This window comes from Lynx canadensis, chromosome B1 (genome assembly GCF_007474595.2).
Source record: "Lynx canadensis isolate LIC74 chromosome B1, mLynCan4.pri.v2, whole genome shotgun sequence".
Lineage (NCBI taxonomy): Eukaryota > Metazoa > Chordata > Mammalia > Carnivora > Felidae > Lynx > Lynx canadensis.
The window spans coordinates 186,893,044-186,920,719 of record NC_044306.2 but is presented as its reverse complement, the minus strand read 5'-3'; positions in this window follow the sequence as shown (position 1 = coordinate 186,920,719).

Sequence of the window (27,676 nt, the reverse complement as noted above, 5' to 3'; positions counted from 1 at the left end):
GTCCTGGCCACTTAGACTTTTCAAATCAAGTCTTTTTTTTTTTTTTTTTTTTCGCCAAGTGATAGGGGTAAGGGCAGTATTTGTGAGGTCTTCCTTGGAAATGTTTATATAAATGTCTAAACAGAATAGCAATGAGCACATATTAGTAAAACACACACACACACACACACACACACACACACACACATTTAATGAGTGATCGCTACATGCCAGCATTTTACATGAATTAATCCATTTAATCCTAACAAAAATCCTGTGAGGTCTATATAACATTTAACCCCATTTTTAAAATGAGGACACGAAGCCTCACCTACTATATACGAGGCACAGTGTTAAATATTCTACATACATTATTACTTTAATCTTGGCAACTCTCATTATCGTCCTCATGGCATAAACATCTTTATTTTTTCTAAAAACTGAAGGAAAAGAGAATTAAAGAGTTACAGGATACGCAAACATCACACAGGGATTCAACCCAGAGCCACCTCCTTCTAGAATCCACACTCTTAACTTCCATGCTAACTAACATGGCTGATAAACTTTCTCAACAAACCAACCCAATTTTCACTGTTCCAGACTACAATGGTCGAAGGCGGTTGGGTTCATGGTGCTAAAACACAGGCACTTTGGCTGGGATCCAGGTTTGGCCCGATGACTGGACTCCATTCACGCAGGCAACTTGGGAGAGGCTGCGTGCACTGATGTGAGCAACTCTGGCCAAAGGGAATGCCAGACAAGTGTCTCAGAAACTGTATGCAATTTATGGCAACCACCACTCCATTTCTACTTCCTTGGGGCTCACACGACCACAAGAGGAAGACGCAGACCCTCTATCTCTGCAACCACCAAGAGCTGTCTTCGAGATGATTTAAGTCATTTCGCACAGGAGTCAAGACCAGGAGAAAAAAGGCATATGCTAAGCTGTGGAACTACGGGACGGTAGGATGGAGGGAGGAGGCTTCAAGCTGTTGAGTCAGCTTGCTGTGGTCCCTTTGGATCCAAGCTCTTGCGCATCCTGGTCTCTCTGGCTTTCTTCTCAGGACCATCGCTCTAAATTCATGCTCACATGTGGCATCTAGGCCAGGCGTAGAGCTGAAATAGAAACCAAGAGAAAGGAGGCCATTGAGGTCTCCCCAGTGTGAGTACAGGTGTCCTCAACCACCTGCTCTCAGCCTAGCCAGCTGACCAGAGCTTGGCTTCTGCAGAGTTCGGGCAGGGGGGTTGGTCCCTGTCTCGATTATTCATTCAATATGGCTTATTTTCCTTTGCCATCTATATAATCTTCTTCAGGCCCTTCATGAGAAGAAGCCGTCATGGCTACAGCAGGTCTGGTCAAGGCTCTGGCACACAGGAACCGGAACCCTACCAAATAATACACCACATCCCAAAACGTAGCCTACAACCTATTTATACTCCAGGCAATAAACCCAGCCCTTTGCAAACTCAGTCCTGGGATTTTGTTCTAACACTACTGATAAAAATTTGAGAAGTAAGGAAAAATTTGATGTCCTCCCCTGTAATGGTACTCAAGATGTGCTACAGGTGACACTGACGTTCTTCTCATGCCTGCAGGAGGCTCTTGACACCTCCTAAAATTCCATAGGACGTGACTATAGCATTCAACTAGATCAAGTGTTTCAGAACAGCTTTTGTTTACCCATAAAATGAACCAGGTGGTCACCATCCAATTCCTAATAGGTACAATGTGCCAGCCTCATCAAAGCCAGTTTGGGGAGAGCATAATCTGCAAGGAGAATTTCTCTGACATGAATCACCTCTTCCTCCGTGTCCCCACAGCACGGTGTACCAGTCTCCCCGGCAGCTCAGCTCACACAACCCCAGAATTATTCATCTGCATGTGTGCCGCGCCCCAACTAGCCTGGGGGGCCCCCACCGGCCAGGCAGAAGCTCTGTTCGATGCAGCTACGCGTTCTCGGTGCCACACAGTCTATGGCCCATTGTCAGAGCTTTACAAATGCTTAGCAAAGCACCAAGCTACCCGCTCTCCCAGTTTTCTTCTGCAGCCAGACACTAAGTGCTGGAAGCTAAAACTGCGGCATTGTCTCCTGGTATCAACCCAAATAGTCAGATACGTGCTTCAAAATGGATGCTTCATCCAGAAATGTCTCTAACCCACTTTTTTAAAGCTATGCATTTGCCCAGAGACAGAAGCGCCCACATTTACACAGGCGAGTGCAGAACGGCCTCTTATACCTCCTGAACAACTACAGAGTAAGGGAAAAAACATGCCCATGGTTCTAGAATCCTAAACCAATGGTCTACCCTTCCCCCAAATTCTCAAGACTCCATCAAATTAGATGGTATTCTCCTCCCGGCCTTCATCTTTCCAGGCTGAGAGAATTTCTATGGCAAGGGGCCATAGCAAGGTGCCTTTCTAGGGCAAGGTCTCCCTTCTTCTTGACCATCTGAGATGTCCCGCTGGCAAGTGGACCCTTCCATACTTTCGGAAGGTTCCATAACTGAAACTGTCCACTACGCCCCAGCCACGGACCCCTGAGCTGGCAGATTTGACCGGCCAGGTTAGCAGAAAAGTAAAAACCTGAACAGGCCATAAGAGCCAACTCCTTCAAGCCTGACAAGGGGGGAACCAAAGTCAGAGAGAGGAGACGAGACCGCTTGTCCTGCCTTCCTCCGGCGTGTTCAGGTCATACTCTGTCTTCTTCCGTTTAAACAAAGGGCATTCTCCCATTCTGCCAAGGGCTCAGCCTACTTTCCTGGGATCTGGCCCAGGGCATGGCCCCACCACTCAGTAGGTAGGGAGTGACTTCTGCCAAGTCACTTAACCACCCAATCTCAAGTTCCTCATCTGTAAAATTGGGATAATATTTCTCAACCGACATCCCAGGTTCCTAGCGATAAATATTAATGTCCGTGGAGGGCTTTGAGATCCCGGGGTGAAGGATGCAGCAGAGTGTTATTTTTATGACGTTGCAGCTTCCATAAAGCATCAAATTCAATGAGAAAGAGGAGAGAGGGGGCACTGGGCTGGAACCAAGAATAATGCAGGCAGATGCCGTTCGAGCTTCCCCCTAGTGCTAATGCATCTCGACGGTCACCTGCAAGTCTGCTGCTATTCCAGTCCCGGGGCTTTCATTTTTACTGGTGACCTCGTTCCGTGCTTCCCCATCCCCCTCTCGCAAGCATCGGAATCCCTATTTAGCATCATATTAATATGGAACTTCATAACGCTGATATGGATCTGTGTATTACAAACATCAGGGGGCCCGCCTGGCAGTCTGCTGGCACCAACATGCTACTCAGCAGGGAATCTGTGTTCGAGACTCTGGAGTGGGCCAGCCTTCCGGAGCTGGCCAGACGCCCACATCCGAACTGCCCAAGCAGCAACCCACCCCCCTCCCTCCTTTCCCTCCCTGGAGAGGCTTTCCAGGCGCCCAGGCACCAAAAAGTAGCGAAGACTGCTGTGCACAGACCTCCGTGACCAGAAAAGAAGCTGATTTTATTTGGGGATAAAAACTTAGAAAAGGAATCCAATAAGAACAAAGAACCGAGAAGATAATTCAATGGAAATAAGACAGGAGGGGCGGAGGTGGTTACAGTGCGATGCCCTGGCTCTATAACAAGTCAGTGACCATTCATTCTCGGCATGCCTGGAAGGCCTTTGGTGAAGGGTTGAGGAGAGGGGACCAGTGCCGACCTGCGGCAGTGAGGGACCGAGGGGCGATGAGTCCACTGCTGGTTGCGGTCGTCCCCGTGCCGGGGTTGGGGACCGGGGGCCAGAGGGAAAGAGGCAAGGAGGGGAGGGGAGGGGAGGGGAGTGACTCTCCCCCTCATTCTCCGGGCCCGGGAGTCAGAGCCATCCCGAGGGTCAGCAAACCACGACAATCAGACCTGGTTAGAGCTGTCAGAGAACAGAGGGCAGCAGCCGGGGTTTGGAAAAGATGCAGGGGAGGCTCTCTACCAGGAAACGTGACACCAAGACCACTCAAGATGCTCACAGAGGTACACACCGGGCAGCTGTCCTCTCTCACGTGCCCACCCACCACCACCGCCCCTCGTCTTTTCTAAACACCTCTTCTCCTTCAAAATGCCCTCAGCACCTCCCTTTTTCTCAGACGTCATCTACGTAAAAGACTGTCTTTTCTGGACTTTCACAGTGCCGACACGTCCACCTTGCTCATTAGAAAATGACTTCCCAGCCTGCCTTTTCCTCACGGGCCTCGGTACAATCCAGATCAGTGGATGTTGGGGGTCAAAAAAATGGGGAAAGATAAAGATTATCACTCTACAACATAGGGGTTCCGGGGACACTGCCCTAGCACAGCACTGAGAAAGTTGTGCCTCAAACTCTTTAGAGAACAAATTCATTCAACACCTTGCAACCTGTTCAGGAGGAACATTTATTCCCCGCTTGCCTTGTTTCTATGGTGGAAGATATCATTTAGGGCAACACTGTTGGCTTCCCTCACTCCATGCCTCTCTCTTCTCCATGGTGGGAGAAGGGACTTACTTGATGGACACTTTGGAAGAAGAAACTCAACTCGGGTAGCTTCTGGGCTCTCTCATTAGGACTTGCCTACCTGCGTCTGCTCCCCCAAGCAGGAGTCCTGCTCTGCCAGTATCAGGGTTAGTCAGTTTAATTCTAAGAAAGACCCCGCAGAGCCATGGCAGGCTCTTCGTTCAAGATTTTACCAATAATAGCATTGATATGCTGATCTTCTTTTTAATTTTTTTCTTAATGTTTATTTATTTTTGAGAGAGAAAGACAGCACAAGTGGGGGACGGGCAGAGAGAGAGAGAGAGAGAGAGACAGCATCTGAAGCAGGCTCCGGGCTCCAAGCTGTCAGCACAGAGCCCAATGCAGGGCTAAAACCCACAAAGTATGAGATCATGACCTGAGCCAAAGTTGGACACTCAACCGACTGAACCAGCCAGGTGCCCCTGATCTTTTGTTTGTTTGTTTGTTTGTTTGTTTAAGAGAGAGAGGGCACAAGTGAGTGAGGGTGGAGGGAGAGAAAGAATCCCACAAGGGGCAGGGAGAGAGAGAGAGAGAGGGAGAGAAGCAGGGCTCACCCAAAGTGGGGCTTGAGCTCCCCTGATGCGGGATTCAAACTCACAAACCATGAGATCACGACCTCAGCCGAAGCCAGATGCCTAACCAACTGAGCCCCCCAGGCGCCCAATATTCTGATCTTTAGCTGATTGCCTCTCACGTCTACCTAACACAGGCGAAGCGATCCCCCAAAACCCCACGTAGCCCGGCTGGTTCTGCTGTTGCCATGACCTCAGTGTAGCTAAGAAAAGAGGTGAGCTTAATAGAATCCGTGCTTTGCTTCTGTTGGACTGCCAGTAGGCCAGTTTCGTGCTCGTCTGTCCCGGTTGGGACTGGCCTTCGATCTAAGGAAACATCTACTGAGTCCTTACTCTAGAGCTAAAACCTTCATGTGACTTAACTCCTTGACCCCTCCGGAAGACCCCATGAGGTCAGGAAAATTGCCTCCCCTGGGTTCCAGGTGAGGAAGCTGAGACCTGAAGAGCTTATGGAGCCGGTAAGAGACAAGGACGAAAGCCAACGTCGAGCTCACGTGTCCGTGCCTACACCTGTCGGCTCGCCACGCTGCTGCTGCCACACCTTGGACGCCCAGGTAGAAATGAGGATGCGCTCGCTCCTTCTCACAAGCTCTGGGGGGGAACCTGCCCACGGGATGCTAGATTCCTAGCAACCCCGGGGATCAGAGAGCTGATTCCCAGGGTGAGTGGGCTTCAGCCTCCAGGCTGCCCACAAACGTCAAGCTACTCCCCTCTTTGCCGTTGCTCTCCTCGGGTGCTCCCCGACGCTCTCCGCTGTGCGCCTCCCTCGCGGGGGTCCTCTAAGACTCACCCCTGCCAGAGTCGCGCAGGGGAGGCCGATCGAGGCCGAGCCCCGAGCTCCAGGCCAGTCAGGTGGAAGGACGCCCAGAAAGCAAGCGGAGTGAAAATCGCCTTCCACAAACCAGCGCCGAGTGAGTAAAATAGCCATTTATTTTTCGGGTGGTGGTGGGAGGGGGCGATGGTTCGTTTGCAGGGGAAGCAAAGAATATTAATATTTTAGAATTTGTTTCCGTCGACAGGGAGTTCTCAAAGTAGAATTACGACCCTCTAAAACGGAGCTGACACAAATCTCGATTAGCATAATGGCACCGCAACGCCATCAAAGCCCCGTTAATGCAGCCCTCTGTCCAACTCCGAACACCAGATAAATGGAGCAAGAATATTATTCAGGGGTCTGTTCCTCCATCAGTGAGGGGACTGTTTGTATGCGGGGAACACCCATTAGTGCTAATGGGAGCTACAGATGTAAATCCCCAGGCACGGGGAGAGGAAAAGGTCCCCTGGGACTTGCCGCCCGAGAACCCATCCCCTGCGATAGGTACTTGGGAGCCAGAAAGTCTGTCCTCATTAGCACAGCCCCACTCTGCGAGTGATTTGCAACCTCACCCCGAGAGTGAGAGATGGAGCTAGTCTTTCTTTGCCATGACACCCACAGCCTCTCATGTTTTCTGCCTCTAGATACCGTGCCACCGAAACCCAGGCTAAGACAAATGCATTTTAATTTGCTTTAGGCAGTGAAGGCCAACACACATTTCGGCGGGGAAAGTTATGTGTTTTAATTGCTTTATATAGACATAGCATATGCCCTGACACAGTTAAATGATTAACAGATTACTCCAAATGCCTTTGGCATAGAATATCTATACGTTCATTAGCCAGAACGATTTATCTTCTTGATAAAACTAAAATTACTTATACAGCAGGTTTATTTTCCATGATTAATAAATGATAAAAATCTAAATTATCCATCTGAAATGTCTCTTTTCGGCCATTAATCTCACATTTATCAGCTTCTGTGATACATACTATTCATACAAAAATTCAATTTTCCAAGTATTTTAATTTGCTAAGAAAAAACAAAAACCCATTTAATGCAAAGAAACATGTCGATTGCTAGGAAATTCTACAGCGCTGCCGAAATCGTCCGGGAGCGGAAAGACAGTTCGCTTTGAACACGCTTCATAATAACAGATAAGCCGGATCCTGTGGCATCCACCAGCATCAAAATGCCCCCCCGAGTGATCCCTCTCTCAAATGTGTGCCCACTAGCCAGACATCAGAACTAATGGAGAATTTGGAATCCGCCCGTGTGCGCTCCAAAGGACAAAAGATCACGCTCAGAAACAGAACTGGGAACGTACTGATCTGGAATCCACTAAAGGTCAAACACGCAAGCCTCGCACGTGTCCAAGAAAGGGAGCTTGGGAAGCACACGCCTAGCTGGAGGGAAAGCCTGGGGAATTAGATCCTTCTGTCAGCTTTTTAAAATGTTTAAGACCGTCTGTCCTCCAATTAAACTGATCAAGGGAGTCCAGGATGGTTTGTTAGAGACTCTGCTCCGGAGAACACTCATTAAAAGTCCCAAGGCTGATCACGGGCTCCAGGCGCAGGCGCTGGGCGTCTGCTGTCAGCTGCTCCTCTCTCTGAATTCTGACTGCCAGGGTAACTGTGGAGGCTGAGCTGAGCTTCCCCCGCTGCCAGAAAAGGAGGAGAGAGACATCTGCCACTGTCCTGAGTCACCTGGTACTTACCTCGGTGACTCACTCTCCCGGAGGGGCCAGAGCGGAACGGCTCCCGAGAGGACGTGTGTGCGCGTGCGCGTGGTGTGCACGCTCACTCGTGTTCACAGCCAGGTCCTGGGGCCTCCCGTGGGGCTCCCGCGGGAGGTGCCGGGCAGAGCTCAATGGCCCGGACGGACTGATAAAGACGGCATTGCAGGGGCGCCTGGGTGGCTCAGTCGCTTAAGCATCGGACTTCGGCTCCGGTCGTGATCTCGCGGTTTGGGAGTTCGAGCCCCATGTCTGGCTCTGTGCTGACAGCTCCTGCTTCAGATTCTGTGTCTCCCTCTCTCTCTTCCCTTCCCCCCGCTTGCTCTCTCTCTCTCTCTCTCTCTCTCTCTCTCTCTCTCCCTCTCTCTCTCTCCCAAAAATAAAATAAACTTAAAAAAAGAAAAAAACAAACAGAGGGAATTGCAATACAATGGGATACATACCAGGGGGAAAGAAGGAAGCCATGCCTTCTGGAAGCGGTAACTGATGAAGCTGATTTAGCTGATGAAGCTGATGAAGCTGATGAAGTAAACAGAAAGGGGGAAAGCTTTTGTAGTCGGAGGGAAGAGTGTATGGAAAAGTCCAGAGGTGTGAAAGAACCTTCGCACACTCATTCCTTCTTTCTACCCTTCACTGAGCACCTACTATATACTAGGCACCACCCCAGGCGGTAGGGTTTACAGTGGGGTGGGACGGCCCTGGTCCTGCCTTCCCAGGGCCTACATCCCAGTGGGCTTTGGGGAGTCCCAACTTAATTCCGGACGACCACAGCACAGCGGGGGGGACAAGAGCCACGGCTACAGAAGTATGCACGCCTTCGCCTCTGTCACGTTGAGGATTTGGACTTTATGCGTCGCGCCATCGTGTGTATAGATGGGTGCCCATGTTTGTACAGTGTGGGAGGATATGACATCAGAACAGGACACACAGCCCCGGCCTGCGCTGAAATCAAAGGAAAAGGTATGGGGTAGCGCTCACCGAGTCATAGCCTGGCCAAACTTCCTAAGTGAGCTGTGTGTCCTGTTCTGAAGGGCAACACTAGTACGTCCCCCTACACACCCAACTTTCTCTCATGCCACTCATCACCCCAAATCTTCGACCTCATCACAGCACTCTCCCCCCGGACCCTCATGGCGCCCTTATGGTACCCCATTCTGCACCCCAGCCTTCTGCTGTTGCTGGATCCACCACGACCCCTTCTGCCAAGAGGCAGTGGTGAAACGAGTGCAGAGTTAGGGTCAGACCTGCATTCCAATCTCAGCCTTGGCAATGATAGTAACAACCATACCTGGCGCTTAATATGTGCTACCTACGTGACACTCGACATGGATTAACTCATTCAAACTTCACAATAGCGCGACAAGGAAGTACGGCTGTGACCTTTCTTCTTCTTTTCGTTTCCCCTAAAGAAGGCAGACTGCCACCTGTAGTGCTTCACTTGGACGTGTTTGGAGTCTTGAAAGCTTGGCTTCCCTACCTTCTTCTGCAAAAGCACCTGGAGAGCTTGTCCGGAGGGTCTAGCAAGGAAGGGCAGCTACTCATATACCCCTGACCTAAGACTGGTCCTCCTCTGTTGGCGACGGTCGTGCTCTTCAGTCGAGTACACGGCTTTGGGAGGAACACATAGGAACCGGTGAGGGAGGAAGGGGACACCCGCCTAGCCAACCAGATCGGCAGAATCAACCCTGGCGATCAATGACGTGATAAATGTTGCAGCCGGATCACCCTCACCTCCTATGATCACTATTTTTTATTTTATTTTTTTTAGGAAACTCTAGTTAATTATTTATTTATTTTTTTAATATGAAATTTATTGTCATATTGGTTTCCATACAACACCCAGTGCTCATCCCAACAGGTGCCCTCCTCAATGCCCATCACCCACTTTCCCCTCCCTCCCACCCCCCATCAACCCTCAGATTGTTCTCAGTTTTCAAGAGTCTCTTATGGTTTGGCTCCCTCCCTCTCTAACTTTTTTTTTTCCTTCCCCTCCCCCATGGTCTTAAGTTTCTCAGGATCCACATAAGAGTGAAAACATATGGTATCTGTCTTTCTCTGTATGGCTTATTTCACTTAGCATCACACTCTCCAGTTCCATCCACGTTGCTACAAAAGGCCATATTTCATTCTTTCTCATTGCCAAGTAGTATCCCATTGTGTATATAAACCACAATTTCTTTATCCATTCATCAGTTGATGGACATTTAGGCTCTTTCCATAGTTTGGCTGTTATTGAAAGTGCTGCTGTAAACATTGGGGTACAAATGCCCCTATGCATCAGCACTCCTGTATCCCTTGGGTAAATTCCTAGCAGTGCCATCGCTGGGTCATAGGGTAGATCTATTTTTCATTTTTTGAGGAACCTCCACACTGTTTTCCAGAGCAGCTGCACCTGTTTGCATTCCCACCAACAGTACAAGAGGGTTCCCGTTTCTCCACATCCTCTCCAGCATCTATAGTCTCCTGACCTGTTCATTTTAGCCACTCTGACTGGCATGAGGTGGTATCTCAGTGTGGTTTTGATTTGTATTTCCCTGATGAGGAGTGACATTGAGCATCTTTTCATGTGCCTGTTGGCCATCTGGATGTCTTCTTTAGAGAAGTGTCTATTCATGTTTTCTGCCCATTTCTTCACTGGATTATTTGTTTTTTTGGGTGTGGAGGTTAGTGAGTTCTTTATAGATTTTGGATACTAGCCCTTTGTCTGATATGTCATTTGCAAATATCTTTTCCCATTCCGTCGGTGCCTTTTAGTTTTGTTGATTGTTTCCAAATATTGTTAACATGTCAATACTACCCAAAGCAATCTACACATTCAATGATCACTATTTTTCAAAGAAGGAAACTAAGGAAAAGCAAGGTTCAGTGTCTTAAATGTAGTCACATGGCCAGTTGATGGTCATGCTTAAAGCCAACCCCAGGAAGTTTTAACTACTGAGCTATCCTACTTCTCTTGGGTGCCTTGGTTTCCTCGATTTCAGAGTGGATATAGTAATACTGATGTTCGGTAAAGCTTAAATGACTAACTTCAGTGCCCAGCACAGTACACACTCAAGAAATAGGGATTTCCCCCATCTATTCCAATCCTACCCATTCCCGGGGCCTATATCAAATCTGTGCTTTTTCATGAAGTCTCTTCCAGAGATGGTGTCTACATTGACATGTTCCTTCTTTGAAATCCCTTCCAATTTAACATATTTACCTTTCATTGGTAATATTGTTGGCATTGGTCATATACTTCTGTGTTATAATTGGATTATTTAAAACTTTCTTGGTCTTTCCAATAATGTGCATGTTTCTTGGACCAGTAATCAGATCTTGTCTTCCCCTAGTAACTTTCCCAGAAGCCAGGACATTTCTAAGGGCACGGGTTTTCCAAACAAGTTGGCAAAATAACGAATAAGGAAATACTATCAGCATCCACATGGGGAATAAATACACATTTGGAAGGAAACCAAGTAATTTATAAATTAGTTCAGAGAGAAGGAATTTGTACATATCTCTATCCATCCTATAAATTCTGAGAAACTTGAATTTCAAATTATGTTCTAATCTTTTATTTAAATTCTCGTGTTTCCCTAGGTATCTATTTTCTTCAATGTCCAAAGGCAAAGATCCTCAAGTGAACAGAGGAAAGGAGCTAATTGCTCAACAAATTTGAATGTGGGTATTCATTTTTCACTCTCGAAGGCATGAGATGCCCTCCTACACTCAAGTCAATGACTTTGGCTTAGGAGGAAGCAAACACATTAATAAAATGCATAAACACTCTCCACTGGCAATAAATTTTAAGTATAATTGACCTCATCAAATCAAAGTTTACATGTGGCTTTAGATCCCAAGCCCTATAAACTCTAAACTAGAGGCAAGCTGTGTGGCGGAGCAGAAGGAGCAATGCATCTGGAGTCCAGTATTTCTTTGAGCTATAGTTCCACCACTTTCTACCTGCGTGACTTCCCTGAGTTCAGTCTGCCTCCGTACCAGAGTTTTTATAAGGAGGACACTTGTTCCCTTAAGGACATGCTATTAGTATAGGGTACTACTGTCATAAGAGGGCCAGGAGTCAACCCAGAGTGTAGGGATTAGAAATGTGAATTAGACTAAGAACAAATGAGGGACATCAGTAACCAGTGAGGGATGTAGCCAACACCCTTCCCTGAGTGCACTCCTGGGGTTTGTTAGCAGAGTAGAGCCCCTCTGACAGATGGGAGGAAGCCAGAACCCAAAGTACGTGAGGCAAGGTTTCCCCACCAGTGAGCACTCTACGCAGGACTATCAGAATGCAGAAGGCACTTCAGAACAGCAAAAATCTTTAGAAGTGCTGTACCTTTGGCACGATGGCAAACCTGTTCAGCAAATGGTCCGTACAATGCAGTAAAGAACCCTCTTTGTTTTATCCACTGGAGTGCTTTGTGGATCAGGAAATGGGCTATAGAGTGAAAAGATCACACACAGACCTGACTCTGTCTTCTGTCAAGACCGCTGGTCTATGGAAAACAAAGCAAAACAAAGAGTACTTAGATTCCAGAAACCACAAAATTAGGGAGAAAGTGGCAGTTGCCTTCTACGTGTTTGCTGGGACGGCAGAACCATTTCTTAAGTGATACATCCTAATCCTTTGTTTGATAGCCCAGTGGCGAGAAAACCACGACCCGTGGACCAAATCCAGCCACCCCTCTGTTTCTGTATGTCCCATGAGCGAAGAATGATTTTCCTATTCTTAAGTGGCTGGCAACAATATTAAAAGAAGAAGAATAGGGGTGCCTGGGTGGCTCAGTCAGTGGAGCATCTGATTCTTGATTTCAGCTCAGGTCTTGATCTCAGGGTCATGGGATCAAGCTCCACATCAGGCTTCGTGCTAGGCGTCGAGCCTACTTAAGAATCTCTCTCTCTCCCCTTCTTCCCTTACCCCTCTCTAAAATTTAAAAAACATTTAAAAAATTAAAAGAAGAATAATATTCTGTGACATATGAAAATGATATAAAATTCAAGTTTCTGTGACCATAAATAAAGTTTCCTTAGACCACAGCTATGAGCGTTTGTTTCCATGTTTTCGGTGGTCACTTCTGAGCTACCATAGCAGAGTTGAGTAATTGCAACAGGCTTTACGGTTGGCAGAGCCCAAAATATTTACTCCCTGGTCCTTTACAGAATAATTTTGCCAACCCCTCACGTCTAGGCCAATTATGTTTTCTTTCAGTTTGCAAAACTGACCTCGCTGGCCTAGCTGCTCCTTGTCAAACTCTTTCTGACCTTAACACTATAATGCAAATGTGTCAGCCTCTGTTAAAGATGGTTCCTAGAATTCCAGAACGCTCTTCACTCTCGCCTCTGATTTACCACCTCCACCTCCAGGTACATACCCAGCTCCCCCCATACACACACTCCAAATTCTGCTTTTTATTTCCTCTGTCTTTATACTCTCAGAATTCCTCTGCCTTGCTATTATACTGTCTTCCATAATTCCTTAACTATCAACACTCCATTTCCGCACTTAATGACAAACTAAAGGAACCACCAAGCAGGTAAAGACGTTACCAGAACTCAATATTAACATTGGAAAGCTCCTACCAATTCTTCTTTCTAATATTCCATAGTTCTCTCTATGCATACTACTTTATTTTTCCTGTTCCAATTTGCCTGTTTCTTTTTTTTCCTGCCCAACTGGGCCAGTTTTACAGGTACCTTGTAATTGTTTACAGGTGTGTTATAATCTCCAGGAGTCTCTAAATGACAAATGAGTCATTCCCATTGCAACCACATTAAATAGCATTTTAAAATCATCTATCTGTCCAAAGAAGAGAACCCAGTTTATCAGAGCCCTATTCAGGATGTGCCTGAATAGTGTCAAAACACATTCTGAGAAGCAGGATGGTGGTGGGGAAAAGACCTCAGACCCAAGTTTTATTTTGTACAGTGTCATAAATCAACTGTTTGACCTTGGACAAGTCACAGCACCTTTCTTAGTTTTCTTCACTTACAATTATATTGAGCTAGTCTGGACCACGAAGAGCTTTCTCACTCTCACATACCCGAATTCTCCGAAGATAACTCACTCATCGATTCTAATTACATAGTTGGCATCATATGACAACTGGAAAAATTAAATGGTGGTATTTGGTCCGAGTATTTAAATTTTTGTTTTGTTTTGTTCTGGCCTGGGAATCAGGAAGGGATAATGGTATTTGCCCATTAAGGCATAAGACTCAAAATGGGGAAAAGTGGGCCAATTGGCTTTCATTAAAATTCCTTTGGAACCATTTGATTTTTAAAGGAACTATCATAAGCTCATATCATTTTGATTTTTTAAATTTTTAATTGAAGCTAGAGGGGGCTTTGATTACTTCCAATTCATATCTTGATTGATGGGGCTAGATATATTATTGAATTTTAGACAACTCATTTGTTTGACATGCATTTCCCAAGGGTCACTGAAGGGACCACGGGGGGCTAAATGACCCTAAAGCCTTAACCAATGCCAGATTCTGGACCTCTGTCTCTTCTCTATTCTTTCATTTTCTCTATGAACAATTCTCAGCTCATGAGCAATTTCCTCACTGGGAACCAGGCAGGTGGAAGGTTTCAACTTTCAAAGTTCATTTATGTTTGAGTCCTCCCAGAAAAAAAAAAATGAGATTAAAATAAAAATCTTTTTATTTCTCGAAAACCTCAGAAAATCATTTAAAACAGATCTTGTATGAGATTTATCCCTCTAGGCTAAAATAAAGCATTCAAGTCTTTTGTTAAGGGAAACATTTCTTCAAACTGAAAGGAAACAGAGCTGTCATGGAAATAGGAATGCAGGGTTTGCAATTCCAACCATCTAATAGAACATTAGAATTCTGCATTTGCGAATTACTCCAGTTTTATGTACATATATTATTCAACGACAATGGTGTTTCTTCAGTTTCATAGATTTTTTTCACTAATTTAATTGGTGATATAATTACTTGCTCTTATAAATCTGAAAATTAGGAATTCAAACACACACACACACACACACACACACACACACACAGAAGAGAAACTTGATTCTTAGTGGCTTAGTCATTTTCCCCAGGACACTGACATCCCTTCAGTGGTGACTACAGGCCGTGTGCGCTCATGATCAAAGATTTCTAAACAACTCTTCCTAAAATGCACATACAGACTTCTCCAGGCAACCTCAAGCAGCCTGAACGTCTTGCACCATGACTGTTCGAAAGACCCCGGTACTTTAACAGCCCGAGTGTGGCTCAGCCTTGCTCAGAGAAGCTGGAACAATTCAGCGACTCCTGGAAGGGCCCCTTGGTAGCAGGGGGGACAAAACCAAGTGGAAACACTGGCACCACACAGCTGCACTGGGAGCTGCAGGCCAAGGGGGACTTGGTAAAGGAAAGGCACCAGGTGGAATCGCCTGAAACCACGCAGTCACAATGACTGACTTGCCCCAAGTCACACATTAAGTCCAGCTAGAGCTGCACGAAAGAGACATAAGAAAAAACCTCCGAGGACAGCACGGACGCCGAGGCGTCTTTTAAAATGCTTCCTGGTGTCTTCTTTCATTCAATCCAGAAAGGCAATCCAGGAAAGCTTTCAGTTTTTCTGAGAAACACATGTCAGAGTATTCTGGTGAATGGTGGGCTTTATCCATAATAAAAATGGAGAGAAGCGTGTGTGTGTATGTGTGTGTGTGTGTGTGTGTGTGTGTTTACGTGTAAGGGAGGTGGGTGGAATGCTCAGAGGAGTCAAGAGAAACATCATGCATGGAAGGAGCTTATGTTCCCAAGCATTATTCTTATTCCTGTTTTTCCTTCTCTCTGACCCTTCCCTTCAATCACCCCTATTCTGGCAAATCCAAACTGCCAGTAGCTGAAACCAATCTCAGGCAAAAAAGAAAGAGAAAGAAAGAAAGAAAGAAAGAAAGAAAGAAAGAAAGAAAGAAAGAAAGAAAGAAAGAAAGAAAGAAAGAAAGAAGAAGAAGAAAGGAAGGAAGGAAGGAAGGAAGGAAGGAAGGAAGGAAGGAAGGAAGGAAGAGAAGGAAGGAAGGAAGGAAGGAAGGAAGGAAGGAAGGAAGGAAGGAAGGAAGAAGAAAGAAGAAAGAAACCCAACATGCCCTGAGCACCTACTGTGCGCAGACTCTTTGGGCGTGGCAGTGCTATGATGATGATGACGTTGGTGCTGCTGAAAGTGATGCTATGAGTTTCTTGTTCAACACAACAGCTCTTTGGGGCAGCTACTATTATTATCTTCATTTTACACAGAGGGCAGCACAAAGAGGTTCATCGATTGTCAAGTTCTCACAGCTTCTAAAAGGGAGAGCCAGGACTGGGACCCTTCGGTGTGCTGATTGGCATTAGACTGGCCTCTCTCTACAGGCAATCATGAAGAACTGCTGGCCAACCGTGTGTCTCAGTTTGAAGACGGTGGCTGTGGTGCAGGGGACAGCTGTGATGTCTTCAGATCCTGCGGTGGCTCCCGTGGGCATCCGGCACCACAACCAAAGAGAGAGACGTGGAGGCTGCCCAGATCCTCCTCCTAGCCTCTGTAGAGGGTTCTGGGAGGAAAAGCGGCCCAGCAACCACCGTCAGGGGGACGCCAGCAAGGAGGATTTCTAGTAACGGGGAAATATCTGGAAGAGGAAGGAATTTACTTTCCCCTCACGGGAAGGAAGGAAGATGACAGCCTTTGGAGCCAGAGAGACCTGAGAGGACACTGCCTGCTGCGACTTATGTGAGCTTGGACACCCTACCGAGAACCAACCTCTCCACCCTTCTGTTTCCTCATCTGTGAACGGCAATAATTACAGAATGATAGCTGCAGGTCGGCCATGAGAATTCAATGCAAGCTATCACACGGGCAGTGTATTACCTAAGCTGCCTTCTCCCTATTGTTTCCTTCTTTTTACCACCTTTCTCCACGGATGTCATTGCTTCCACATGACCCTTTTCCTTCCTCACGTGCCCTAATCTTTCTATTGTGAGATCAGCCTCGCCATTTCATTTCTCCACAGAATTCTCTGAAATGTGGATATAGTGTTCTCCCTGGGGTAACTCCCACTGACTGAAAATATTTGCCTAGTGCAGTGAGATGCAAATAACTGGACGCTTTTGCCCTTAAGCAACTGCCTGACCAAGTGTTTCCCACATCCCTAATGCTGCACAGAGAGATGTCTGGGTGCAGAGATGTTGGATGCACCAACCATAAGCACGAACATAGTACTATGAATGGGAAGCTCTTGCCTTCCCTAAATGTCAGGGAGTATTTTCCCTGAAAGCAAAAGGAGGTGAGATCCTCGTGGTCCCCCTCACAGATTCCAGCTTTTTGCTCCAGAGATACCCAGGCATGCCCTGTCTTCAAGTCCCAGAAGCCAAGTTGCAGTCCCAGGTTAGAGAAAAATGCAGCGTTTCCAAAGAGGGGATGACAAATACTCCCCACTCTGCAGAAACCTTCAGGTTTACAGGAGCCCATCTCTACCCCATATATCAGAGAACACAGCTTGTCATTGAACAATACATTATGTTTTGAAAATACCCTGTACCACGACCAGCGTATCTCTGAAAAACAAGGAAATTTGCTAAATGGGCTTCCCGTTGTAGACCAAGCAACCTATCTTCTCCCTTGTGAAAATGTGTGATTAATGGTAGTCTCCATCAGGGCCACCTCTCAAGGCAGGGATTAAGGCCAAGCATCCCACTTTTGCTTAACCACTTCTCAGAACTGCCACCCATGGAATTTTTCAATAATTCCTGGACCTACTTTTATATCCTGAGATGTCCCATGAAATATTCTGTGGATAATTGGGAAAAATAACAAACCTTGTAAGATATGACTACTACAACCGCTAGCAGAACTATGAGTTCTGATCCAGTTGTTAAATACCACTACCAGAAGCAAGGCTAGGTTTAATCCATGCTAGTAGTTGCTAAGGCATCAGACCTAAAATTGTCACCATACTTTCTTGACTATTTCTCTACCTATCTCCACGTTCCTCTTGCATTTTTATGTCATAGGTCCCAACAGCCATGACATGTAATGTTAACATTACAAACATATTCAGAAGGTACAATATTTGTAGTGGGTTTTGGGGTTCAGCTGTTCCTCCTGCCTCCCCCTGCTCTCTACCCCCAACCATGCTTCTACTGCTGCCACAACCATTAACACGCCTGGAGCCTTTCCTTAAGGAAAGCACCGTGTTGATCCCTTTGCATCCATCATCTGATTTAATCCTCTGAGATGTCTACTATTTTTATTCCCATTTTGCAGATAAGAAGACCTAAGCTTGGACAGATGAAGCAGCTGGCCCAAGACCAGACAACTCATCAGCGGATGAGTCAATTCCCAAACCCAGACCCAGAGTAACAACTAAGCCAGCCCACTCAAATCGCAATTTCTATATAAATTCTGCCTCTTCCTACAAAATAGTTTTCTCCGCAGCACGATTCCTGCCTCTTAGAATGGAACGCACATCGAACACATGATAAAAATCACTGGTTACCGATCTTAATTCAATACGAGTTTATGGAGAGAGAAAATTCTATTGAGTCGTCCAACTTAGAGGTGTAGGAAAAGCCAAGAAAAGGCAAAGGATATTTTTTTGACAGACCTTTCTGCCATAGTTCAACATCAAACCTGGGGGATCAGACAACTAGGTTCTAGCTCTGCCTCTACTGTGAGCTTGCTGTGAAACCTCGAACAAATCATCCAACACCTGGATTCATTTCCTTTCCTGAAAATTATAATAGCCCATCTAACCAGATTGTTATATCAGACCTTACCTACAGACTCGCAGGTATGCAAGGGGAGGATGAGCTCTTAGACCACCCCTACTCTCTCACGTAAACATGCTCTCCCTTCATTCTTCCAAATAATTTCATAGCTTTTTGTTAAATTGTTTCTATTAAATTTTCTTTCTTAGATACTTTTTTGTTTTTTCCTGGAGTTTTAAAAAGTTGTCTTAATATTTCATTTCCTTTTTTTTTTTCCCTTGGACTCAATGACAAACTCTATGTCAGAGCTGAAAAATACCTCTCAAATACGTTCAATAGGTTCACATCAGACAACTGTGTGAACCTTTTTTTCCAAGAGGCATCCCTCTGGGGGTACTTAATCCTCTTGTGATTTAAACTTGCTTCTCCTCAGGCATTCAGCATAGCTGCCATCCTAGAGCTCTCTTTTGCCATCATCCCAGCAATATCTGTTGCCTCTCTTTGCGTTTGGACCTCTTATTTCCTAGAACCCATATTTTCTTTCTGGGTTTACTCTCTTATTTTTCTGGAGTACATCCTTTAGTAACTTTCTGGGAATTTGTAAAGACCTTGCAATCCGAGACTATGTTACTCTACTCCAAAATTTGATCAACTTTACATTCATCATCCTAATTAATCCTACAAGATGCCTACTGTTTGTATTCCCATGTGAATGAGAGGCAGTGGCAGCATATTGACTACTAGGTTGAGAGTCTGTTAACATTTGGAATGTGATACCCAATCTTCACGAGGTTCAAGTGGTGTTTTCCAATTTGATTCTCACTCTTTTGCTCATGGCCGTTCCCCCCCCTCCCCAGAATTATTTAGGTTTTCTTTATTACAGATGTTCCGAAATTTTTCAGTGATGTATGAAGGGGTGTGTATGTGTGTATGTGTGTGTGTTTCACTCATTGTACTGACATTAAGTGAGAAGACCCTTCTATCTGTAAACTTAAGTCTTTCATGTTATCTGGTATTTCTTTTTGAAATTCCTATTATTTGGATGTTGGACTTCCTAGGCTGCTCCTTAAATTTTCTTGTTTTTTTTTTTTTTTCTTTCCTATTTGATATCTCTTTGTCTTTTTAACCTAATTTCTCAGGGATTTTTCTCAAACATGCCTTCCAACTTGTAAGTTTAATTCTTGCTTTCATATTTTTAATTTCCAAGAGCCCATTCTGGTTTTCTGAAGGTTTCTTCCCACAGTGGTCTATTGTTGTATCATGAATGCCATATATTGTCTTACTTCTCAAAATAAATTAGAGTTTTTTTAATGTTTTTTTTTTCTGCTCTGCATTGCCGTAGTTTGCTTCAATTATGTTTTGTTTCTGTTTCAGTCTCTCTCTTTCATATTAGAAGTCTTCCAGTAAGACTTAAATGGTTTCTCCATTTAAGAGAAACCACCCAAGGCTGATTGAAAGCTCCAGAGAGAGAGTTACAAGTGGTGGGCTTTACTGCAGCGTGATATGGACAAGAACTGACCTTTTCATTGGAGGCTTTTTCTATTGGGCTGGTCCCTGGAGCTTTTTTGTTCCCCAGAAAGGATTCCTCTGCTCTCTTCTCTGGCAAAGAATATGACAAGTTGCCAACACTTTGGAGATTAGAGAACTGGGGTCTCACTGTTCAGTCAAAAATTTTCACTCGAAACCTCTTTATTTTCATTATTGTTTACTACCAATTCCTCCATGGTGCTTGATTGTCCCCAAAGCCAGATCTTTTTTGGCTCGACTTTGTTAGATATGAATTGTTTTTTGCCTTGGTCTAGTGGGAGAAGGGACCTGGCCTCTCTGCTTTTTTTCTGTCTACTTTCAACCTGTTCACTTATTCTCCATTCCATCCCACACCCTCACCTGCTAAGATACCTGGCACATCAAATTCCTGAGCATTTCCAGAATCTTGCAGTGCAAAACAACCTGCTTTTTGTTGATTCCTACCCTTACAAGGTTACATTTCACTCTTATGTGAATGCTGTGCCAAGACAGTTACCATTTGTCTATTCTCTTTTGAGCCTTCATAGTGTAGTTGACATTTCTTCACTGATATTGTCTCCTCTTTCATTCTTTTTGTCCTTTGAGTTTTAAACATTTTTGATGTCTTAACTGTCTTTTGTTGGTTTTCAAGTACCCTATTTAATCTAAAGTATAGTTTCCACTATTTTCACTTAATATTATACCAAAAGTTAAATATCCTACATAAAATATTAAAAACACCACTTTTATGCCTATTTCGTAGCATGTTTAACCATTAAACTATAATTGGAAACTTTAGGATGAGTCATTTTTTTTTCATAAGCAACATCAAAATAAACATCTTTTTCCAAGAAGTTTTATATTTGTCTCTGATAACTTCCTTCTAATCTATTTCTAAAATCATATTAAATCAAAATTTTAAAACTTTTAAGCTAACGACACATATTACCTAGCTCATTTCCAGAAAGGTGGTAACAATTTACACCCTCACCCCAAGAGACAGAGGCAATAGCTACATAGGATTCATCTTATCATCACCAACATCATCACCATCATGACTGCTGTTCAAAATCTTTACCCCCTGTGTCTCATTATTGTTTTAATTTGGATTTCTACACTGACAAAACTACATTTTTTTCATGTATTTATTGATAACATATATCTCCTAGTAATTGCTCATGGACCAAATTCATTTTTTCCAGTGGCATACTAAATGATTTCTTATTTGTATGAACTCTTAATTTGTTAAGATAGTAAGACTTTAGATGGGATTTTTCAAAAATATTTTTTTACTTTACATTTCTGACATAGAGAATTTTTAAATTTTTACATAATCAAAATTATCGCCCTTCTCTTTTAGGCTTAGAAAAACTTCCCATTCCCAGATAAGATAAATATTACCCTATATTTTCATCTTTCATTTATATGTTTTGGGATTTTTTACATTTTACTCTTTCTCTCTGGAATTTAATTTGTAGTATTTTGTCCCAATCAGGTGAGTCAACACCATTTATTACGTTACTGTTAGGTCCTCAACTGATATGTAATGTAACCTTGACCACATCCACGTCCTAAACTCTACTTTTCCAGAGTCTGTTTTTGGTATATTTTAACTTCATTTCTCTGTTGGTTCTGCCTATAGAGCATCCTGTTTTAATTACCATAATTTTATAGTATATAGCAGTATCTTCTAGAGAAAACCTTGCTTTACTACTTTTCTTCCTAAATAGTTTTTAACTCTTTCATTCTATTTATCATTCACAATGAACTTCAGAAGAGTTAATCAAATTTCCAGGAAACAGCAGCAACACAATTTTGATTAAAATTACATTAAATACATACATTCATTTGAGAATTAAAGTGTTGACAGTATTCATTTCTCCTTTCTAGGAAGTTGACACTTTTTCCATACATCCAAGTTTTCTTTTATGTCTCCTGTTAATTTTATTGTTTTCTTCATACAGAATGTGCATTATTATTCAATAAGTTTATTCTTAGATAGTTTATTTTTAGTGCTATATTGAATTATTTTTATCTTCGCATTTTCTAATTGGTTATCACTACTAGGCCAAAAAGTTGTTAATTTTTGTATATTTATTTGATTTTGAATCAACTAACTCAACTCTCATTTTTTCTAATAGTTGTTCGGCCTTTGCTAAATATCATTGCTTTCCTATGGAAACAATAATTTTATCCGATAACATAGCTTTTGATCTTTTCTTTCTATATTTAGTTCTCAGTAGGTTAGTATGAATGGGATTGTAAACAGCACTGTCACAATTTTGGTCTTAATGGAAACACCTTTGTAATGAGAATAATAATTGCTAATTTTTACTGGTGCTTTCAACATGGTAGCCACTTTGCCAAGGGATTTAACTATGTTATTTCCTTTAATCTGTATGATTATCATGGAAAAAGTTACTATTATAATCCCACTCTAAAGGTAATGAAATGGGGACTCTATAACAGAAATATGTCCAAGGTTATCCAACTAGTCAATAGCAAAGCAGGATTCAACCTCACATTGGTTTAATCAGAGCTCAAGCTTATAAGTAATATAACTAATATTATATTCTAGAACTTTAAGTAAATGTGATTTGATGATGAGCATTTAAAATTTTTTTTAATTATTTTGTGTTTGAGAAAGGAGATGGGAGAGAGAAGAGGAGCCTGAATCCACGCAGATGAAACAGACACAAAGGGTATATTAATGATGCAAGAAAAGTGCAGCGTAAGATGCTTCTCCATAGTGTCTCAAGCTGTGTGAACATCAAGATCAACTTACTAAAGAAAAAGAACATATTTCAAAGACCAATGCATCTAAGAGTTTATTATTATTCCCACACAGATAACAAAGTGGTATCATGCGATCTCTTGGTCATTTCAATTTCCAGAAATTTCTCAAGAAAATATTTGGGTCTCATTAATGCAGATCTTTGATTCACTGACACTCTGATTCAGCCAAAAGGTGGGGTGGAGGTGATTCATGCTATTTAAGTCACATCTTGGCAAGGAGCTGAGTTGTGGGAGACAGCGTGCCTCCTTTTCCAGTGTGACAAAAAGAAATTCAGCAATGCTGAAAATAAAGTCTCTGAGAGTGTTACGCAAAATTATGTATTTCTGCAGCATACCCCGGGTTACTGACTGTGTAATAGCCCTGCTGGACTCCCACCACTGCATGCAGCCCATGCCTGAAGCATTATGATCAGCGTGGAAAAACATGAACATCTTGCTTTTTCACCAGACAATTTCATTGTTGGTGTTAGGGAGAGATGCTTTGCCCCAGAAACAGTTACATAAAAGTTTTCAGCTTTAAATGTCATACTTTTCGGGGAAGGGCACAATTGATTGGAGCTAATCAGGTGTTAATTTCAGAATTCAATTTTTGACAAGCTTTAGGAAAGTGTACCCTTGACCAGTGAACAGAGAGGCAGCTCAATCTGAGTGGACAAGCCCAGGATTGTACTTCAGACCCAGATTCCAGTCCCGGTCCTGCCGGGCAGGACCTATCAGCCCTCAGCGTATTCATTAGACAGTTGGTAATAATAACATTGCTGCCATTGCCTTCATAGGGCTTCTAGGAGATTGAAAAACGAGTCTAAATGGAAAAGTGCCTTTGAAAACTGAAACGCAATTGACATGTGTAAGGAGAGATCCAACAGTTTCTAGGACACTCTCTCTAAAGAGCAGTCATATTTATTGCTCACCCAAACTCCCCTGAAAAAGACAAATAGTCATCAACAGTAATGGAGCTCTGCAGAGCCGGCCCGTTTCCATTTCAATTCAAAGCCCTCGAGGCAGCAAACTTTCAATCCAGGCACTACCCCTGAGTCTCCAGTAAATTTATCTGTTTCCCCAATATATGTGGTGAGCCCTTGAACAGCAGCATCAGGCTGTGCCTGATCATCTTATCCTATCAGGCGGTGATCATCACAATTTAAAGGAGAAATGACCTATTTTACATGGACTTTCCGAGAGGCTTTGGAGAGAGATGCCACGTGATCCCAGGACCACTTGGTAACTCAAGCTCTGGGCCGCCACCTGGCTCCTTCTTCCCTCAGTCCCTGCAGCCAGTCATTTCTTTATATACCGTACAGGGGTACTGGGAACTGAGCTTCAACGGAGCTTGAGACAGGGGCCATGGAATGATGGAGTAGTGAATTAGATAGAAAATCGTGGCTTTTGCGCCCTAAGTGAGAGAATCGCTGCATTCAACCAGCTGCTACAACTTGAGTATTTCTCACCTCTTTTGACATTTTTTTCAACAGGGGAACTTGATGTAAAACACATTTGTCTTTTTAGATGCTCGAGAGCTGCCTTTCCCCCCCCCTCAACCTTCTTTTAAAATCTGTACTCCACACTGTGAATATTCTTTAGCCATTGTCAGCATGGGTCGTGACCTATGTAAGTCATTGCTCAAGCTGGAGTCTGAGAAGGGAAAAATATAACTCTTAAATTCACCCTAGGTTCATCGGGCCCCCATCAGAATAATCAGCCAGGAACGTGACATACAGGAGTACAGAAAGCTGAATATAAAAGGCAAAGACACCACAGGGAGAATTTGTTTCTCGTATCGGTCTTGGGGGTTTTACACAAAACCATTCCCTTCCCAAGAGGTGCTCGAAATTGAGTCAAATTTGAAAACTGTAAAATCCCCGGATTCATTTATTTGCATTTGTTCACTCATGCATAAGCACAATCGGCTGTCCTAGAACAGGCAGATGAGGGCACTGGCTATACACAGCAAACGTTATTTCAACACACATGACTTAAGCCTGCTCTGTGCCTGGGACTCTGTTAGGGCCTGAGAGAAAAAAAAGGAAATAAGTAAGATTCAGATTCTGGACTCCAAGGATTGACACATAACTCTGACCCAAGACAGAGTAAAAAAACTACTAGAAGAGAAACCTGAAAGGCTTTGGCAGCCTCCCTAACTGGTCTATAGCTTTTTTAAATAAAGCTTCACGAGTATGGATTAGGTTAAGGATAAGACAGCAGAGCTTCCAAACTCCATTCATTATCTGATGCCAGGCATCAGAAGACCCTCTTGCCAGGCTCACAGCCTGCCATGCCCATGTCACAACTAGCCACTCACTGGTTTTCAACCATGCGCCAACATCTACTCTTTCAGCTCTTTGCTCAGAAGGTTCTGTCTTCCCCTAAGAGCTTCCTTACTCTTCGCCTAAGATCCAACTCAGTGATCTGCAAGGTGAAAATGAGCAATGACCTGTCATTCCAAGGTCTCTCCCACCCGATAAACAAGGACTTGTGAATTTAAGAAGTATATCAAACAGTTTACCTTCCTTGAACTATGAAGCTATTCCTGATGCCCTGAGGCATAATTCCTCTTGGTCCTCCAAACTTCCACCTCACATGCTGGTAGAGTATTGAATGTACCAAGTTGTAATTCGATGCATATTTATTGCTTTACCCTTCTGAGTAGAGTGGGTACCACTCGAGGGCAGGGTCTACATCTTATTTAATTTTTATTTTATGTAATGGTTTCATGGCCATAACTATGTGCCAACCATGATTCCAAGTGTATTATGTGTATTTATCTACTTAATCCTCGCAAAAACCCTATGAGATAGATACTATCATTATCTCATTTTTCCCATGAGGGAACTGAGATATAGAGCTTAAACAATATGCTCAAGGTCATATAGCTGGTAAGCAGTGATCCATGATATGAACCTGGCTCTTAAGTGCTACGTTATGCTGTTTTTACTGATCTTTCTACCCTCAGTGCTTTGCCCAGAGGTCTAGTATTTAAAATGTGGAGTCCAATAAATGTGTCTTAGCTGACTGAATGACTGAGCAGATGATCACTACTGGTTAGTCCTAGCTGGATCTCTTGGAAAGTTCTAGGCTATAGAAGTTAAGGGTAATGAACAGACTTAGAGAAGGTTCAGAGAAACTCAGGAAGATGGAAATGAAGAATTATACCTAAGGATTTAGGTTGCTTAGCCTTGAGAAGCAAAAGCTGAGGGCTGCTTTCATAATTCTCTTCAAGGCCAGGAAGGCTGATTCCTGAGGACAGTGACTGAGCTGTTTTTCTCCACCTTCAGGGAGGATGGAGACGTGAAACTGGTTCTAAAGCTGCATAGGGTGCCATTTAAATCCACCACAAAGAAGAATTTCCTTAACCTAAGAATTGTTTGTTAGACCTAAGGTGTCTTCAACCTTTGGACTTCCTTCTCCTTAGAGTGAGGAGCACGCAGGGTGAAAACAAACAATGACTTGTCACCCCAAGGTCTCTTCTAACTTTATGAAGCTATGATATTTGAATCTAAGAAATACACCAAACACTTCAGTTTTCTTGACCAAATGAATGAATGAATAAGTGAATGAGCCCCACATAATTTAAAAGGCAACAACAAAAAATTACAATCAGTAAGGAAAGGAGTCTTCTTAAACATACCATTGTGTCAGAAATGTAACGATGGAGAAAAATTAGAACCTATGTTCTAACTAACCTAAACTCTTACATGTTCTACATTCAAAACATGTCTTGCTAGGTCCATCCTACCTCGGACACAAAGTTAGAGCTGGTTGGTCTACATCCTCAGGTGCCAACTTTGACCTGATCCCTCACCACCATTTAATCACCATTTAATTTGGTATCTTGAAGCAGATTTCTCTAAACAAAGTACACTCAAAATATGAGTCACTATCCCATTGATCCCAATGTGAAGTGCTTCAAACATTAAAAAAAAAAAAAAAAAAGAATCCTTTCCTGAGAGCAGAAAACACCACCAAACCTACTTATTTTCCTTCCTACATGGAAACCAAAACACAAATGGTAATGGAATTGGAAGGGAATTGGAAGAGGGAGAGAGTACACCAAATTGTTTCTGTGCTTGGCATTATTTCAATGACACAATTCTGCTTCATTTTCCGTTAATAGAAATAATCTTACACTTGTGTGATGCTTCCCAGCAGACAAGATTCTTTCTTTTTTTTTTAATGCTTTAAGTTTATTTATTTTTCAAAAAGCGTATGAGCGGGGGAGGGGCAGAGGGAGAGAGGGAAAGAGAGAATCCCAAGCAGGCTCTACACTGTCAGCGCAAAGCCTGATGTGGGGCTTGAACTCATGAACCATAAGATCATGACCTGAACTGAAATCAAGAGTCGGACACTCAACTGACTGAGCCAGCCAGGCACCCCAGACAAGGTTCTTTCAAACACACACTACACCACTGAATTTTTACCTGGGGCGGGGTTTGGGGGGGAGGTGGATATATTTCCCCCCCTCATACAGAGGAGGAAACAGTTCAGAGATGAGGGACTTGCCTGAGACCACACATCTAGGACCAGCAGGTCTTCCTAAATTAGCCCTCCAGCTTCCAGGACCACCATTTCCCATACATCATGGCCTGCTGGGTACAGACCTGTGGGCTACTCTTTGAGCCTTGGTGGATCGTCCTTCACCATGTGCAACCTTTTTGGGACCTGAGGAGTTGGCCTGCACCACCCTGAGAAACTGGACCAGTCCAATAATATTAGGAGACCTCCTGAACTCAGAGACGTGTACAACAGACTGTTCAATCTGCCTCAGATAGAGATATCCACCATCATTGAAGCAGGAGATCCTGGATTCTAAGTCAGGCCTTCACTGCCCCCAAATTATGTTCCTCCTGAAACACCTGGGTCTAATGCCATCTATTCTGTGAAATCATCTGCCCCCCTAGTTCTGCGTGGACAGACATAACCCTAGGGTTCTTACAAGTTCTGGATCCAGTCTCCTTTGGCCCAGGCCCAGGTACCAGTTACGTGCTCCTAACCTCTCTCAAACTTCCTGATCTACAAAATGAAGATATTACTCATATCTCCCTAATGCCACAATGGTAAGAATTCTAT